Raw genomic sequence first — 15,868 nt, 5'->3', positions numbered from 1 at the left:
TAGAATTCACACCCAGGTGGGTCAGAACCTTGTCACTTGGTTACTAATCCCCCACCCTCAGATCTGGGAGGCAAACAGGTAAGGAGGGTGTATGAAGGAGGGGTCATAAAGGGACGTCTACTTCCTCCCCCAAAGTCCCTCCATGCCTTCCCCAACCGGCCCAAGAAGGCTGTCCCCTTTCCCCACTGAGCCATGACACTCAAGGATGGGGTCTAGGTCTTTTCTCGGCTCCATCCTACCAGAATCCGAGAGCTACAAAGTAAGTTTTTTCACTCAGCCAGGGCCCCTGAGACCCACTCAGAAATGCTCATCTTCAGTGCTCAAATATGACCTAGCTTCCTGCCTCTCCTGGCCCCCCATTCCTCCCCCAGTACTTCCTCTCAGTTTCCCAACCTCTCCTCAAACCCTGTCAGTTCTACAATCAGAATCCCACTCAAGTCCCTAGACTTGTCCCACTGCTCTCAGGCTGGCCTGGAGCCCCTTTCTCTGGACACTGGACTTCATGTGGACTAATGCAACAGTCTTTTTGTTCTCATTTTTTAAAAAACTGAATATATAATTTATATATAGAAAAATGCATACATTTGAAGGGTACGGCTCCATGAACTGTACGAGCCTCTTAAGCGGCCTTCCCGATTCTCCCCCCACGTGCCTCTCATCCATCCTCCACAGGGCAGTTTCCAGTTGTTCTTTCCAAGTATATGGGACCATGTCACTGCCCGGGCCGAATCCCGCCAGCACATCCCCCTTGCTCTAAGGATAGAGACCTACAGAAACAGAATATAAGTGTTCCTCACCTCTGAGAAAGAAAAATATGACGTCAGATATAAATCCTCCCTTAAGAAAGAAATTCACCTCAGCTAAAGGGAAACTGTCAGGCACAAGGTATTTGGATCGTAAAGGATTTTGTTTATCCAGACACTGAGCTGTAAAATGTCCCCAACTGGGATGATGAGAAAGTAAATTTACAACCAAGTGAACAAACAGCATGTATGTAAGCCGTTGATCAACTTAAATTTATTTATTTATTTTTTGGCTGAGCCACACTGCTTATAGGATCTTAGTTTCCCGACCCGGGATCGAACCCACATCCTCAGCAGTGAAAGCACGGAGTCCCAACCACTGGAACACCAGGGAATTCCCAGCTTAAAATGTTTTTTAAAAATATTTATTTATTTATTTGACTGCACTGGGTCTTAGTTGCAGCATGCAGGATCTTCGTTGTGACATGCGGGATCTTTAGTTGTGGCATGCGAACTCTTAGTTGCAGCATGTGGTATCTAGTTCCCTGACCAGGGATCGAACCCGGCCCCCTGCATTGGGAGCTCAGAGTCTTAGCCACTGGACTGCCAGGGAAGTCCCCCAACTTAAATTTAATGTATGATTAAATTTAAACGTTTGTTGTTGCTGCATTTGTTTCTCTTTACTATTGCTTTGTCTGTGTCCCATTCTTTTTTTTTTTTTTTTGGTTTTAAATAAAATTTATCCACTTTAAATGCAACATGAAATTCGTTTTGGCAAATGTTTGTTCATTCCCCTTTTTGATTGAGCCCTTCTTCCTATCTCTCAGTTCATGCAACCACTGATTTACCTTTTATAGATTTCTCTGCCTTTTCTAGAATTTTAAATGAGTAGGTCATACAATACTTACTCTTTTGTGTCTGGCTCCTTTCACTTGGCATTTTCTTTTTTTTTCTTCTTTTTTTTTTTTGCGGTACGCGGGCCTCTCTCACTGTTGTGGCCTCTCCCGTTGCAGAGCACAGGCTCTGGACGCACAGGCTCAGCGGCCATGGCTCACAGGCCCAGCCACTCTGCGGCATGTGGGATCTTCCCGGACCGGGGCACGAACCCCTGTCCCCTGCATCGGCAGGTGGACTCTCAACCACTGAGCCACCAGGGAAGTCCCACTTGGCATATTTTTGATATTCATTTCTGTTACTGCATGTACCTGTGGTTCCTTTTCAATGCTGAGTAGTATTCCATTGTAAGGATCTAACACAATTTATTCTTTCACCAGTTGATAAACATTTGGGTTGCCTACAATTTGGGGCTATTATGAATAAGGCTGCCATGAACATTCATGCACAAATTTTTGTGTGGACATATACTTTTGGTCTTTACCAAAAATAACAGCTTTCTCTGTGGTGCTTCCTGCTATTCCATGCAAAAAGTAAGTATTCTCTTGTTATGGATTTACTGCAGAAGCCTGTCTTGCCCATATAAAACACATACACACTGATTTGTGAAACAGATTAGAAAATTGTCAGAAGTCATAGAATGTAACTAAGTGAAGATTTTTTGTGTAACTTTCCCTTGCTATTTGCCAAGCATTAGGCAGAGCGTGGCATAAGCATTTTGTCATTTATCTCTCACAATAGTCTTGGGACGAGACAGTGCTCTTATTCCCATTTCCCATATGGAAAGTTGGGCTCAGGGATGGGAAGGGAATGACCCAAGGTACATCCAGCATCAAGGTCCACCAGGGTCAAGGTACATCCCAGGGCTGGGGCTTGAGGACTGGCTGCACCACTAACTTGCTGTAGGCGCTCCCTGGGCATCAGACTGATGATTCACTCAGCATCACATATCTTGAGACTCTTCTGAAAACTCCTGGCTTCAAATATTCTGCTCCCACAAATCATCAAAATGTCCAGGAAATGCCAACATTTCACCCAACCACAGCAGAAAGGCAGGACAATAAACCCAGCAATGCCAGGTGGAAAGTTTTCTTATCTAACTGCTGGCCCCACAATACTCTTTTTTTTTTTTAATATATATATTTTTTCTTTTTTAATTTATTTATTTAGCTAGCTGCACTGGGTCTTAGTTGCAGCATGCGAACTCTTCGTTGCGGCATATGGGATCTAGTTCCCTGACCAGGGATTGAACCCAGGCCCCCTGCATTGGATTCTTAACCCCTGGACCACCAGGGAGGTCCCTCCCACTACTCTTAAGTTAGTCTGGGTTTAGGGAAATTCCATAAGGGGCTCCACCAAAGCAGACAAAGCCTGACCCTTGAGAATCCAAAGAAACAAAGACAACAAAAGCACCCATTAAGTCACTCTGCAGAAAGCAGAGAGGGAAATTTGTTTTTGCTACAGAGAGGAAGGGGGTGAGGGGAGAGGGAATAAGGACCTCGAAATAGAAGGGAGAGGAGACCAGAGCCAGGGGCAGGTGATGGAAGGCGGGATACTGTTGGGCCATGACAAATCTTCCAGGAGCTGAGGCACCAGAGGATGCCCGTGGATGGAGAACGTGGAAATGGAAGTCCTCTGTGTTTCTGTAAAGTACGCCTTCCCTCTCACCCTCCTACAGTAAATGGCTTACTCCACCTGTGTAAGTAAGGTTTGGTGAGGGATGGGGAAACTGAGGGGAGACACCGGGAGAGGTGAAGGCGAAAGTGAGTGAACTGTGAAGACTCTACAGAACCAGGGCATGCTCGTGGGCAAGCAGGCTCCAGGGCCCAAGATGAAGAGTGAAAACGTCTAGTAATCCGCAGGCATACTGGGAAGGGTTTGGGACTTGCCCAGAGTACAGAATGGAATTTCAGCTGTCTTATGAAGACCCAGGGCAGGAAGACCCAGCTGACATAGAACACTTGGGTGAGTCTGGAATGACTGAGAACACAAGAGCTGGAGGAATACCTGAAGATGCACCTTCCAGAAGCAGGACAATTGGTATGAGGTTAGGAACATGGGCTTGAGAATCAAACTGACTGGGTTTAAGATACTACCCCCTAGGGAATTCCCTGGCGGTCCAGTGGTTAGGACTCCATGCTTTCACTGCCGAGGGCCTGGGTTCAATCCCTGGTCAGGGAACTAAGATTCCCTAAGCTGCATGGCTAGGCCAAAAAAACAAAACAAAAAAAAGGATATTATCTTCTACTAGTGATAAAGAGGGACATTTTATAATGATAAAAGGGTCAATCCATCAGGGAGATATAAGAATTTTAAACATATATGTACCTGACAACAGAGCACCAAAATACATGAAGCAAAAACTGACAGAACTGAAGGAGAAGAAGGCAATTCAACAATAACAGTTGGGCACGTCAATACCCAACTTTCAGTAATGGATGGAGGGAATTCCCTGGCGGTCCAGTGGTTAAAACTTCACATTCCACTGCAGGGGACACAGGTTCAATCCCTGGTCAGGGAACTAAGATCCTACAAGTCATGTGGCACAGCCAAAAAGAAAAAAAAAGAAGATGGAATAGCTAGGCAAAAGATCAACAAGGAAAAAGAAGACTTGCACAATACTATAAACCACCTGGACCTGACAGACATCTATAGAACTCTCCACCCAACATCACGATACACATTCTTCTCTTGTGCACATGGAACATTCTCCAGGATAGACTACATGCTTGGCCATAAAACAAACCTCAATAGATTTAAAAGTGCTGAAATAATACAAAGTATGTTCTCTGAGCACAATGCAATGAAATTAGAAAACAATAACAAAAAGAAATTTGGGAAAATCACAAATATATGGAAACCAAACATGTTCCTAAATAACCAATAAATGAGGGACTTCCCTGGTGGTCCACTGGTTAAGACTCCATGCTCCCAATGCAGGGGGCCTGGATTCGATCCCTGGTCATGGAACTAGATCCTGCACGCCGCAACTAAAGATCCAGCATGCAGCAACAAAGATCCTGCATGTTGCAACTAAGACCTGGTGCAGCCAAATAAATAATTATTTTTAAAAATAACCAGTAGGGGCTTCCCTGGTGGCGCAGTGCTTGAGAGTCTGCCTGCCAATGCAGGGGACACGGGTTCGAGCCCTGGTCTGGGAGGATCCCATGTGCCATGGAGCAACTGGGCCTGTGAGCCACAATTGCTGAGCCTGCGCGTCTGGAGCCCGTGCTCCACAATGGGAGAGGCCGCGACGGTGGGAGGCCCGCGCACCGCGATCAAGAGTGGCCCCCACTTGCCACAACTAGAGAAAGCCCTCGCACAGAAACGAAGACCCAACACGGCCATAAATAAATAAATAAACAAAACAAAAAAAACCCTTGATATTAAAAAAATAAAAATAAAAAAAATAACCAATAAATGATGCAAAGAAGAAATTACAAGGGAAATTAGAAAATACTATGAAATGAATGAAAATATCAAAACCTATGGGATGTAGCTAAAGCACTGCTTGAAGGGAAATTCATAGCTGTAAAGGCTTATTTTTTGAAAAAGAAGAAAGATTTCAAGTCAAAAACCTAACCTTCGAGAGAGTGGCATGGACATATATACACTACCAAATGTAAAACCAATAGCTGGTAGGAAGCAGCCACATAGCACAGGGAGATCAGCTCAGTGCTTTGTGACCACCTAGAGGGGTGGGATAGGGAGGGTGGGAGGGAAGGAGACACAAGAAGGAAGAGATATGGGGATATATGTATATGTATAGCTGATTCACTCTGCTATAAAGCAGAAACTAACACACCATTGTAAAGCAATTATACTCCAATGAAGATGTTAAAAAAAAAAACCTTCTACCTTAAGACACTATAAAAGAGGAAAGAGTAGAAAATTAAACCTAAATCAAACAGGAGGAAATAAATAAAGATTAGAGCAGAAATTAATGAAACAGAGGACAGAAAAACATTAGAGAAAATTAACAAAACCAAAAGTGGGTTCTTTGAAAAGCTTGTAAAAAATGACAAATCCTCAGCTAGACTGACCAAGGCAAAAAGGGAGAAGACTCAGTTACTACAATCAGAAAGAGAAGAAGGGACATTACTACTGACCTCACAGAAATAAAATCCTATCTCCTCCAATGACCAGAGTATAATCACAGGCAGGTTACTTAAACTATCTGTGTCTCCTTTCCCTCTACTCTTCAAAAAGGTATCATTTGTCTCAAAGGGTAACTTTGTTTATTTATTTTTGGCTGCGTTGGGTCTTTGCGCGTGGGCTTCCTCTAGTTGCGGCGAGCAGGGGCTACTCTTCGTTGTGGTGCACGGGCTTCTCATTGCGGTGGCTTCTCTTGTTGTGGAGCTCGGGCTCTAGGTGCGCAGGCTTCAGTAGTTATGGCATGCGGGCTCAGTAGTTGTGGCGCACAGGCTTAGTTGCTCTGCAGCATGTGGGATCTTCCCGGACCAGGGCTCGAAGCCGTGTCCCCTGCATTGGCAGGTGGATTCTTAACCACTGTGCCACCAGGGAAGCCCCTCTCAAAGGGTTATGAAGAGTAAACGAAAGGATTTGTGTCGAGCACCTAGTCAAGCTCAATCACTGCAGCTCCGCTAGTTGATAAGGTCAATCTTTTCCTTTCCACTCATATCCAGTCCTTCAGCCCACCTGTTCTGTTGGCTCTACCTTCAGAATATATTCCAGAACCAATAGCTTCCCACCTGTCCACCCCACCTCCCATTAGTCCAAGGCACCTCTGTCTCAGCAGGTTAGGACAACAGCCCAACTGTTGCCACTCCTGCCTCCTCCCCGAAGTCTGTTCTCCATACAACCACCACAGCTTTGCTTTTAACACGTAATGATGCTTGTCTCCATTCTTCTGTTCTCAACACTACAATGACTTCCTGTTGTGTGTGGAATAAAATACACACTTTTGGCCACGGCCTACCAGGCCCTGCAAAATCTGGCCCCAGGTACCACTTCCCCTTTTGCCTGCAGGGCTCCAGCCACGACTGTTCTTGTTATTCCTCAAACTCACCCAGCTCATTTCTTTTTTTTTCCTTTTTTGGCCACATGGCATGCGTGATCTTAGTTCCCCGAGCAGGGATTGAACCTGCGCCCCCTGCAGTGGAAGCGTGGAGTCTTAACCACTGGACCACCAGGGAAGCCCCTCACCCAGCTCATTTCTGTCTCAGGGTCTTTGCTCTGGGCATTTCCTCTGCTCGCGACACCCCCCTCTCTAAAGACCCATGCATGGCTGGAGTTTCCCATTTATAAAGATCCTATTCATCATCACCTCCTGAGATGGCACTCCTCTGTTGGTATCTACAGTAGCTCAACCTCTCACTCTCTGTGCCTTACTCTAGTTTTCTTCCTGTCATTACCTGACATTATTTATTGCCTGTCTCCCTTCACTAGAATGTAATCTCCAGGAGGCGGAGGTTGTACTTTATACACTGCTTTTATCTCCAGTGCCTAGATCAGAGCCTGGCCTAGATCAGAGTCTGGCACATAGAATATGCTCAATAAAGACCTGTTGAAACAGAAGACAAAGCTCAGTAATAGGATCCACAGACAAATGGGACCTGCTATTCGGTGTACGATAAGGCTGGCGTCTCAACCCGGAGGGAGAAAGGTAGACTACTCAAAACAAGGGTGTTGGGACCACTGGGAAGCCATGTGGGAAAAAAATTAAGTTGAAGATGGTAGATGTATCACAGGTATGAAATGTAGCTCCCTTTTGAAACTCTACTTTCAAAATGCATAAACCCACAAGAAAGAGGAGAATGGGAGAGGGGAGCACTACAGAATTGTTGAGGGTAGAAAGTAAATGGACAAAGGGACTTCCCTGGTGGCACAGTGGTTAAGAAGCCGCCTTCCAATTCAGGGAACACGGCTTCGATCCCTGGTCGGGGAACGAAGATCCCACATGCCTCAGGGCAACTAAGCCCATGCGCCACAGCTACTGAGCTCGCACACCTCAACTAAAGAACCTGCGTGCTGCACACTACACAGCCCACGTGCTCTGGAGCCCCCGCGCCACAACTAGAGAAGAGGAAAACCCCCGCGCCACAACTAGAGAGAAGCCCATGCGTGTGCTGCAGCTAAGAGCCCGCAGGCCGCAATGAAAGATCTCGCGTGCCAAAACAAAGATCCCGCGTGCCACAACCAAGACTGGATGCAGCCAAAAAAATAAATAAATAAAATAAAATAAAAAAAGAGTATGGTCTCTGCTTAAAAAAAAAAGTAAATGGACAAGTACTATCAGATGGCAAAACCAAGCAGGCAATAAGGAAAGGTGAAAATTTAACCTGATTTATACCACAGAATCCTCAAAAAACTCAGAAATGAGTGGCACCTCTAGAAGGGGGCATGAAGGTGAGGTTGGGGGAGGGGGTGCTATAGCAAGGACGATGGGCAGAAGAGGGCTTAAAAAGCTGCCTAAATATAAAATAATAGGGCTTCCCTGGCGGCACAGTGGTTAAGAATCCGCCTGCTAATGCAGGGGACATGGGTTCGAGCCCTGGTCCAGGAGGATCCCACACACTGCGGAGAAACCAAGCCTGTGTGCCACAACTACTGAGCCTGTGCTCTAGAGCGCGTGAGCCACAACTACTGAAGCTCGCGTGCCTAGAGCCCGTGCTCCGCAACAAGAGAAGCCACCGTGATGAGAAGCCCGCACACAGCAATGAAGAGTAGCCCCCGCTCGCCACAACTAGAGAGAGCCCGCGTGCAACAACAAAGACCCAATGCAGCCAAAAATAAATAATTAAATAAAAATACTTTAAAAAATATATACATATAAAATAATAGACTCTTATATCCCTTTCCTTACATTACTCCCCACCCACCACGGCTGCAACCCAGACCCTGGCAGATCAGAAGTTTATTTTTAGGAGAAAGTAGAAGACTGTCCCTGGACAAGGCCACTAGGCACAAGAGACAGAGAAGATACCAACAAGGGGATTATACGGAAGTTCATGTATTAACTCTTGAAGATGTCCAGACCCTCAGCCCTCTTCCTCCGCTCAGCTATGGGAACACTGCCAGCGAGGCACAGAGCTCATAATACTAAATGGTGAGACCCTCCCACCCCCACCCCTCCGGCTTTCACCCCACTCTTGACTCCCAGAACTCTCAGCAATAGGGGAAAAAAACAGCCTCATATCAGGACATATCATCAAGAAATCCCAGTTCACTAAGGATTCGAGGACATTCTAGAAATTTCTAGAGAAGAAAAAGGAGGTCATATACAAAGTATCAGTATTCAGAATGACTTGGGATTTCCCCACTGCAATACTAAAAGCTGAGAGACAGCCTTCAAAATCTGATGAAACTTCTGGGTATCTACCCAAAAGCATTGAAAACAGGAACTCAATGGATTTCTGCACATCCATGTTCATAGCAGCTATTGCCAATAGCCAAAAGGTGGGAACAACCCAAGCTTCCAAGGACAGATGAATGGATAAGCAAAACATGGTATACATATACAGCAAAATATCATTCAGCCTTAAAAAAAAAAAAGGACATTCTGACACACGTTCCAACATGGATGCATCTTGAGGACATTACTCTAAGTGAAATAAGTCAGACACAAAAAGACAAATACTGTGTGATTACACTTTTATGAGGTATCTAGAGTAATCAAATTTATGGATACAAAAAGTAAAATGATGGTTGCCGGGGGCTAGGGAAAGTGGGGAATAGGGAGTTACTGTTTATGGTACAGGGTTTCAGTTGGAGAAGATGAAGAAATTCTGGAGATGGACGGTGGTGATGGCTGTACAACAGTGTGAATGTACTTAATACCACCGGACCGTACACCTGAAAATGGTTAAAATGGTAAGTTTTATGTTATGTATATTTTTCCACAATAAAAAAAAATCTGAAGAAAATTTTTTTCCAACCTAAACTTTTCTCATACACTCATGCGAAGACAAATCCTGAAAATTTATCCTCCGACTGTACTCTGTGAAATGACAGATGTATAAGGTTCCTTACTGCAGCATTGTTTGTGACAGTAATACTGGAATCAACCTACATGACAATCCACGGGACAGCAGTAAGATAAATATGGTATATCCATACAAAGGAATAAGAGGTAATTGCTGAAAGGAACAGGGAAGTTCTTCACGTATGAAGAGAAAGGCCTCTAAGATATACTGTTAAGTGAAAAAGACAAGGTGAAGAACAGAATGCATAAAGTATCATTCACTTAATGATCCCTTTAAAAGTTTTATTTCCCTGTCGAAATCAGAGTAAAGGGCAAGCAGTTTCATTTCCAAAGGGCCAGAGGGGACAAATTATAACCAGAGCTTCTTAAGGGGGAAGGCTTAATCTTTGCCAAAATATTCATCCTAAGGGTTGAAAGCAGGTCCAGGTTTTGTGGGAACGAAACATAATTTGGAGAGGGGCTTCAATAAGAAAAAAAATGTAAAATTAAATATATAAAATTTGGCACAAATGTGACTCTTTATTCAAAATGAGAAAAAAAGATAGCAAACTACATATTTTTAAAAAACTAACATATATCACAAAAATGACAAAATCCAGAAAAATAACATAATATTTTTATTAATTAACTGCCTGAAACACCTCTCCAAGTATTTTTCCCTACTTTTGGGGGCATTTTCTTTGACCTTACATGGTAATAGTTTCATAATATGATTCTATAGAGAAAAATAAAGATGATTCAGTCTTTCTTATGATGTATACATTTATAATTATGTACACTGCATTATCAAGTACATTCTTGGAAGAAGAAAAGTTCCTTTTTTTTCCAATTTAATTTAATTTTATTTTTTGGCCACACCACACGGCTTATGGGATCTCAGTTCCCCAACCAGGGATTGAACCCAGGCCCTTGGCAGTGAAAGCGCAGAGTCCTAACCACTGGACTCCCAGGGAATTCCCGAAAAGTTCCACTTTTAATAAGTGTTGGTAAAAACTGAGTCCTCGGGACTTCCCTGGTGGCGCAGTGATTAAGAATCTGCCTGCCAAGGCAGGAGACATGGGTTCGAGCCCTGGTCTGGGAAGATCCCACATGCCGCGGAGCAACTAAGCCCGTGTACCACAACTACTGAGCCTGAGCTCTAGAGCCCGCAAGCCACAGCTACTGAGCCTGCGTGCCACAACTACTGAAGCCCGCGTGCCTAGAGCCTGTGCTCCACAACAAGAGAAGCAACTACAATGAGAAGCATGCGCACCACAACGAAGAGTAGACACCGCTCACCGCAACTAGAGAAAGCCCGCACGCAGCAACGAAGACCCAACACAGCCAAAAATAAATTTAAAAAAACAAAAAACAAAAACTGAGTCCTCTGCTTCCATTTTTACAATCTTCATGATTAGAAGAATTTGCCACAGACCAGCTTCTGATCCATGTTTCCAACCTTGTTTATCTTCCTTTACTTATATACTTCTGGTGTGGATGCTATAGGACACCTTTATATGGTGCCACTACCTCTGTTCCTGCAATTTTGTGTCATGAAAGGCTTTCCTCTACCAGGACAGTTGTCAGTATTTGAACTGTTGGTGGAGGTGACTACAAGCTACATAAATAGATAAACCCAACCCTTAGCCAGATCCAAAAAAATGTCCAGAGCCAACAGAAGGCCAGTTAGCAGGAGGGGAACAGTGAGGAGGGAAGTCATAGTGGAATAAGACAGTGGTCTTAAGTGATTACAATGACAATTTCTTAATTTGTATGTTTTATGAAAACATATGACCTCTTCCAGAGCCTTGGAAGAGACAGGGGCAGGTAAGGGTCCTTAAGCCCAAACATCACCAGCTTCACAGAGGAGAATCTGTCTCCACTACAGAAATTCAAAGGCTTTCCTTCCCTGGCCAAAATCTGTCTTTTCATCATCTGAAGTAGTAGTCTCAAGATACCCTCTCCTTGGGATATACCATGAAAAACAGTGTAATGACTCAATGCCTTGGAAGAAGTGGCATCGCACATAGGAAAGACGATAAAAAATGGTATGCCATTAAGAAAAAAAATGTATTGGGATTCTTACTTCACACTGTAAATCAAAATAAACTCCAGATGCAGCAAAGGGTTAAGTGTTAAAAATTAAACCTTAAGAAACAAAATCAACAAGAAAGTCTAGGTGAATATCCTTGGATCACTGATATTCTTTCTGAGCCTAAAAGCAATGGGCAACATCACAAAGACTGACATTTGACCAAATTAGAAGTTAAAAAAAAAAAAAAAAAAAAACAAAGAAAAAACAAGCTTAGAAAAGTGTTAGAAAAAAAGCAAACAATAATCTTGGGGGAAAAAACTACCTGCAACCAATAGGACAAACAAGGATTAAGTATCCCTACTACTAAAAAACTTGCAGGTCAGAAAAAAAAACTCATAATGACCTGAAAAGATGTGGAGATAATTCACAGGTGACAAATGTCCAATAATTATGAAATTTTAAGATATCCAATCTCGGTACTTGCCTGGTGGTGCAGTGGTTAAGAATCCGCCTGCCAATGCAGGGGGCATGGGTTCGAGCCCTGGCCCGGGAAGATCCCACATGCCATGGAGCAACTAAGCCCATGCACCACAACCACTGAGCCTATGCTCTAGAGCTCGTGAGCCACAACTACTGAGCCTGCGTGCCACAACTACTGAAGCCCACGCGCCTAGAGCCTGTGCTCCGCAACGAGAAGCCACCACAACGAGAAGCCCATGCATTGAAACAAAGAGAAGCCCCCACTAGGCACAACTAGAGGAAGCCTGCGTGCAGCAACGAAGACCCAACGAAGCCAAAAATAAATTAATTAATTTTAAAAAAAGATATCCAATCTCACCAATAATAATAAGAAATGCAGATTAAAAGAACCAAAGGCGATTCTTCAGCCATCAAATGAGCAAAGATTAACATAAAACTGCTAACACTTGATGTGGCTAAGGACGAGGCAAGACAAACACTCAAACACTACAAATGCTGTCATGGAGAGCACTTTGGTAACATGCCTTACAAATATTCATTCTTACTCTTTGTTCCAGTAATCCCACTTCAGAGAATCTATTTCAGGAAATTCTCAGAATTGCAAACATCTTTATGTAGGAAATGTTATTTGCAAGTGTTGAAAATAAATAAATAAATGTACTTCAAAAAAATACTACAAGACTTTTAAAGTAAGATGTTGATACACTGAAATCCACATTAGATGAAAATGCACAACCTCACGGGAAGAGAGCTACAAATCTCCTAGACTTCAGAGACAGGTCTCCACCTGTTTGGTCTCAATTACCCAGAGCTGTCTCACCTGATCACCCTACCTCCAATCTCTTCCCACCTCTCCTCAGCCACTGTCTCAGCAGCCCTGCAGGGGCTCCCTACTACCCCACACTGCCAAATCCAAATTCTTCACTTCAGCCTTCAAGGCCCTACCAGCTGATCAAATCCAGCTTTTTCCTGAATTACTGACTGACCCTGGCCTTTGCTGGACTCTTCCCCTCTACCCCCCAGAACCCTATCTCCTTTGTGCTACTGGATCTCACCTTGGTTCATGTTGGAAGCCAAGTGAATATAGTGAATATCAGTCTCTTTCCCCATTTCCACCAACCCCAGGTAAAAAGAGTAATGGCTGGCCTTTTTTTTTTCCCAATGAAAACAGATTTGCATAACATTCATTTGAACCTATGCATGCAATAACCAAGTTCACTAGAAACTGGCACAGTCAAGAGACAGCCCCATCATCAGGAGCCTCTAATTTGGGTTTTCAGGTACAGAGGCAGAATTGCCTTATGCAGCCTATCCAGTCCCTTTTCTGGCCTGAGGGATCTTGAGTTCCTGGGACTCTTCCTAAAATGGCCTCCTGGCGGCCACCAGGTTTGCCTGGGCTCTGATGCCATGCCCACCTCTCTTTCCCCTCCAAGCCCCACCCCAGATCTGTGCCAGGAGTCAGGACCCCAGGCAGATCATGGGGCAAGTCCCTTCTTCTCTCAGGGACCCAGTTTTTTCATCTGTGAAATAGAGATGGGGGGGGCAAAACTGGATGAGAAAAAAATGACAATAAAAATAACTTTCCAGTTGGAAAAAGTTTTCCCACGAAAGTTCTCACCAAGTATACCCAAAGCCCTTTCTTGCTAGGACATTGCAAAGTGTCATAATAAATATTCTTTGGCCATCTCCTAGGTTAGTGCTCACAGACTTACCCCATTACAACATCCCGCTGTGCAGAGGTCCCAGAGTGCCTGTAAGCAGTCAGCTCCTGCTGAGGGGCATGTAGCTGTTTGAAATTTTCCAGCAAAATAAATAGTGCTGCAAAGAACAATCTTGTGTAAGTATTCATCTTTGTTCTACAATTATTTCTCGATATAGATTCCTAGAGGTATACTTACTGGCTTTTAAAGGATGCACATATTTTAAATTCTGATAACTTACCAGTTGAGAAACATGCGGTAATTCTCAAATTTGATTACAATGCACAATCTAGACATACTACCAGCCTACCCTCTACCTCCCAACTCTCCCCCTCCCCCTCCAGGAAGTCTGGGGAGGGGCTCCTGAAGCTGCTTTGTTATCGGCTCTCAGGTGGCTCCACTGCAGGCTAAAAGGAGGACAGAACTGCTCTCTTCCATTTGCCCCATGCACCTCATCTAGCATAAGACGTGCAAAGCACTGGCCTAGGGGGCTGCTGCCGGCTGAATTTGCCGGGAGGTCTCTGGGCTGCAGCCCAGGTCCCCTGTGGCTTCCCCATAACAGGCAGTCTGGCTCTCATGCACTGACACCAAAGTGCTGGGAACCGTCGCATCAACAGGCTTACCTGGCTGCACCCGTTTTCCCTTCCAGGCTCCCCCCTTATGTAGGCCCCAATCCCACACATGTTCTGTGAGGGTCCGGAGGTTTTTCTTTTTTTTTTTGAATTTTACTTATTTTTTTATACAGCAGGTTCTCATTAGTTATCCATTTTATACATATTAGTGTATATATGTCAACCCCAATCTCCCAATTCAACCCCTGCCACTTTCCCCCCTCAGTGTCCATACCTTTGTTCTCCACACCTGAGTCTCTATTTCTGCAGGGCCTGGAGGTTTTACCTTTTTTACCTTTTTCTCTCATAAAGCTGTGGACAGAGCGCTCCAAGAAATTGTTCGGGGCCTCCACTCTGGGCTCTGGTTTCCCCATCTGTGACACTGGCTACTGCTGTGAGGAAAGCAGTGTGGCCAACTAGCTTCTAAGCAGTTGCAGGTTAGTCTGGCTTCAGTGGGGAGTCCAGGTGCACCTTAACAGTCATTTAATCAGCATTCTGATTGGCTTAGGAGTCTGGGGAGCAAACTAGATCTTTGTTCTGAGTTCTCCATAGCTAAAGGGCAATTAAGACCAAAAACCATTGCAAAGCTGCTGATTTCCAAGCTCGAGGGTCCTACATATCTGGGACCAGATGAGGAACCAGAGGCCCAGAAAAGGCCTTACCCATTTCTAGGCTGACTCTGTGCTAGGCTCTGCGGGGCACAAAGTCTCCCCAGAAGGCCAAAAGGTTGGTCAGCAGATATTTTACAGTACGTGGAACAGAGAGCAAAGAGCAGGGAAGAGAGTGCTGGCAGGGTTGGGGAAGACCAAGGGAAACGGCCTGGAGTTCGGTGTTGAGGGCAGAGGAAAAAGAAACCAGGGAGCGCTGAGAGCTCTTAGACGGTGATCTGCCTCCTTCAAGGGCCTGTCTCAATCAGATAAGCGCTCGGCCTCCCGCTATCGGACCCACCTGGGCTGAATGACACTGGTTGACTGCGTGACAAGAAGCAAAGTCAAGAACAGCTCATGGGCAAACCAGAGACTGACATATAACAGGACCTACCCCATAACCCGAGGGTGATACACACGCTTAACGTCACTGCCTTATAAACACTCCTTAAACATTGTCTATTTTTACTTCTGGCTGCCCCTTGTGTGACAGACCCTGGGGCTACGTGCTTTGGGGCTGTGTCCGAGGGAGACTTCTACCCGACTCTACGCGACCTTGAGGACAGAACAGGCGCCGCATTCAGACCCCAGTCCTTACCAGCTGGGGGTAAATCCCCGGACTAACTGGGCCTCAGTTTCCTCTCCGGAGATTTGACTAACAAACATCGGTATTTGCATTATTTCTCCTCTCGGTAACGACCCCCACCCCCTGCGTGGAGCACACAGTAGGCGCTCCGGAAATGCTCTCCGAAAGGAGGAGCGGGCCACTTCCTGCCCCCAAGCGCACTATCCCGATCCGGGTTCCCACCACTCCTCTTCGGAGGCCATGTGGCA

This window comes from Lipotes vexillifer, unplaced genomic scaffold (assembly GCF_000442215.2).
Source record: "Lipotes vexillifer unplaced genomic scaffold, Lipotes_vexillifer_v1.1 scaffold397, whole genome shotgun sequence".
Classification (NCBI taxonomy): Eukaryota; Metazoa; Chordata; class Mammalia; order Artiodactyla; family Lipotidae; genus Lipotes; species Lipotes vexillifer.
Note: the sequence above shows the minus strand (reverse complement) of the source record.